Source organism: Rhagoletis pomonella, unplaced genomic scaffold (genome assembly GCF_013731165.1).
Source record: "Rhagoletis pomonella isolate Grant_MI unplaced genomic scaffold, Rhpom_1.0 Rhpom_scaffold_00004, whole genome shotgun sequence".
Classification (NCBI taxonomy): Eukaryota; Metazoa; Arthropoda; class Insecta; order Diptera; family Tephritidae; genus Rhagoletis; species Rhagoletis pomonella.
Genome location: NW_023458558.1, coordinates 75,597,877 through 75,601,874, shown reverse-complemented (window position 1 = coordinate 75,601,874; position 3,998 = coordinate 75,597,877).

Sequence of the window (3,998 nt, the reverse complement as noted above, 5' to 3'; positions counted from 1 at the left end):
ATGCAGTTAAAATATTCAGCAATTCAGCTATGAAGAATTGTGCAAATCCTGGCATTGCATATTTCACGGGGCAATAATTTGTTACCAGCTTATGAGATACCAAATTTACCGGTTACAAGAGTATACAGAATGCGAAAAGGGTTTAAAAATTGACAGGAACTTTATTTACCGGTTACAAACTTTTTATTACCAGCGCAGAATAGACCTGTTAGTAAGCAAAGTTAAGTGTGATAGTGAAAAGGTGTAGGCATGGTCGTAGCAAGGTAGGTGCAGAGCGCTCGGGTATAAAGATCAGAAAAATATTAAATTAACTATAAGGCTTAAATTAAAAAAACTGGCCATATATTCAGAAAGAGTTTGGAATTTTTTTGTAGAATTTAGTTGGTGAAAATTTCCAATATGGTCATTGAAGAGGTGGTGAGCGAAGGGGGAGTGGGCGTAGCACCCCCGATCACCTAGGCCCCCTATGGGTCCCTATGGGCCTTAGAAAAATCTCCAAATATCACAATTGGGTGCCACGCCCACTCCCCCTTTGATCACAATCTCTTTAACGACCGCCCTTATTGGAAAGCCAGCCATTTAGTTATTTATTTTTAACATTTATTGTTGCTTTGACAAAGATTTCTAAAATATCTTTGTTTATTTGTACCTAATACAATAAATAAAATGTAACAATAAATTGCACAAAAAATTAAAAAAAAATTTACGCCTTTTTTAGGTCTTGTACTGCTTTTTTTCTATCGAAAATATAAATGTACTCCTTTCTCCGTTTCAAAATCTGGCAACCCTACGAGCGATATATCACAAAAAGTAAAAAATAAACGGTTAATGAAAGGAAAAGTTACAATGAGTTTAATGTGGACCAGTTATTTTCGGTCTCTGGTAAATGCTGAAGCTAATTTATTCAAAATAGATGGTTGCAATAACTCTTTAGCTAAAAATGCATTTAAGATAAAATTTTGGAAAATGTGTGTGACACCGTTCCCTTATGACCACATATTTGTATCTGGGTAACCGTTCTCTCAATTTTTACCAATTGTAAATTTTTACAACTATAAGTTGTTCGCAATTTTCTCGTCTTAATTTTCATTCTTTACTCTGAGTACCGATTATGTGGCGAATAATTATTGAGTTACCGAGTCATATTCTTTAGAAATGAGTCTGAGCGTGCGACACACTGCTGGGAGTCAGCTCAATAACTCCGCTCAGTGCTGAGTTACCCATCTCTACTACTGTCTGTTACCGTGTATTAAAGTTTTAAAGATCACAGTCACATATTAAAATAAAATTTTACACTTCGGAACCCTTGCGACATACCTGAACTTTCAAATATTAAAGTCAAATTTTACGTATACAATAATAGGTAAAAACGAACAAAATAAAATTCGTTTCCGAAGAAATTTAATAAGTTAAATTTTAAGGGACACCCTAATGTATATGTATGCTTTCTTTTCCAGTACACACTTTTTCTTGGCGTTTCCCGCGGTAACTTTTTGAGTCAAATTTTGCCAAAAGCGTTATTATTGTTGGCTTTTCATCCTCTCCTTTTATCTATATTAGACTGCATCACTTCCCATACAAAAAAAATCGGTACTGTGTTTCCATTGGAATTATAAAATCTATTATATTTGAAGACTTCCACCAAAATATTTCGGAAAAATATTAAGATTTACGTGGGCTGGACCGATTTGAAAATACCTTCAAAAATGGAGGTTTTTATGAATCAAAATAGTTTCTTAAAGATTAAAAAAAATCTCTTCAAATGACAAAATGGTTTCAGCTTAAACAGTTTGCTTAAAAATATTTTTAAAAAATTTTCAACGGCATCGTAATAATGAAATTTTTGATGCTGTTTTTTAACCTTTTTCAAAGATAGGTATAAAAAAAACTTAAATAACTGAACTTAAACTATTCCGATTTAGACTTATGAGGTAAGAGACAGGTAGAATGAGCGAGCGTCATTCCAAGTTGAATTAAGATGTGTGTGTATTTGACAACAAAAATTGGGTCGTGAATTAGTTTTTTTGCACCGAAATAAAGAGAGTGGGAAAATACCTTTCCCATTATTACGATTCCGTTGAAAATATTTTTAAATATTTTTATGCAGATCTTTTAAGCTTAATCTTTTTTGTCATCTGAGGGGATTTTTTTCAAAAAGTTTCTAAAGAAACTATTTTTATTAATAAAATGCTCCATTGTTTGAAGTATTTTCAAATTGGTCCAGCACACGTAAATCTTAATATCTTTCCGAAATGTTTTGGTGGACGTCTTCAAATGTAATAAGTTTTGTAATCCCGGCGGAAAAACCGCAATTTTTTTGGTGATGCAGTCTAATCTACACACATTAAATTTTAGAAAAAAGTCATATGCGTAATACAAGGGCGTACGCTGCAGCTGCCCCCCCCCCCCCCCCCCCCTACATCCGGTTTCTAAAACTTTAAAATATATGTATACAGTCAAATTTTCACAAGCCACATAATTGAATTTTGGTTAATTTTACTTTATTTAAATATAAACATCATCTTCAAGTTTTGTCCAATATCTACCGGTTATAATTTTACATTTTGTTTTTTTTTTTAAAGAGGTTTCGATGATTACGCTGGAGAATTTGAGATTTAAACCCTATACAAGAAAGTATTTGAAATCATTACTAATTACTTAAGTGTAAACGTTGTATAAGCTTTTTGGCATGAACATTTGAAAGTGTGCTAAACATTTTGTTTTGCAACACTGCTTTTTGCTAAACAGCTGTTTAATAGAAGGAGTAAAAGAATTTGAAAATCGCGTTGTTAACTTCAATTGGAAAAAGAATAAAATATGGATATTCGAAGCTTTTTTAGCAGTACTGGAGGTAATTATAATTTATTCTTACTAATTTAAAATGTTATATTTAAGCGAGAATTTTGTAGCGAAATTAAAAAGAAAGCTGAGCCCAGGTGGAAGCAGCTCGAACGAAGATAGCGATGCTGCAACTGATACGATGGATGACTGTCATCCTAATGATATTGGTAAGTGGATTAACATGCCGAACGCTATGTCTGCTGCACAGAGAAGGACGCTGTTAACAGATTGTTGGAAGCCGGACGAAAATTATAAATTTTCAAATGATGCGACACATTTGAAACGCAAGTTCAATAGAGTCTGGTTGGACATGTATACACCGTGGTTGGTGTATTCCCGCAGGCTTAAAGGAGCTTTTTGTTTACACTGCGTGCTGTTTAAGCCACCAAACAAACCAGGAATTGTTTCTTCATTTGTTGTGCGCCCTTTCACAAAATTTAAAAATGTACATGTACATGTACTGCAAATCTCAAGCTTCTTCAAATGTGCATAAAGAGGCTACGCAGTCTGCAAAGTTGTTTTTAGAAGGAACACCTGTTGATTTTCAGATGCAATGTGGGCACGCAAAAACTGTTGCAGAAAACAGAAAATTTTTAAAAGAAATAATTTCCACTATCATATTTTGCGGAACGCATGACCTTCCTCTTCGGGGAAAGTTGAATGACGAAGGTAATATTAAAACATTTTTTAACTTAATTTATTCGTATCGTACATATTGTTTAAGGTTTTCTACATGATTTAATTAAGTTAAAAATATCTGCTGGCGACGAGGTATTAAAAAATTACATTGAAGGAGGAAAACAAAATGCTACTTATATGTCACCACGAATTCAAAACGATATACTCAGTATTGCAGCAAATACATTACAAGAAGAGATTTGTAAGGATGTTAAAAAAGCTTCTGCATACAGTATTTTAGCAGATGAGACTGCGGATATGGCCGGCATCGAACAGTTATCTATTGGTATCAGATTTTTCGACACAAATTTGCGAATAATTCGGGAAGAGTTTGTTGTATTTGTGCAATTACCATCGATGGATGCAGACACAGTAGCAGCAAATATCAAAGGTTTTGTTACACAGTTAGATTTGGATCCGGCAAAATGTGTAGGACTAGGTTTTGATGGGTGTGCAACGATGGCAGGCAAAATTGATGG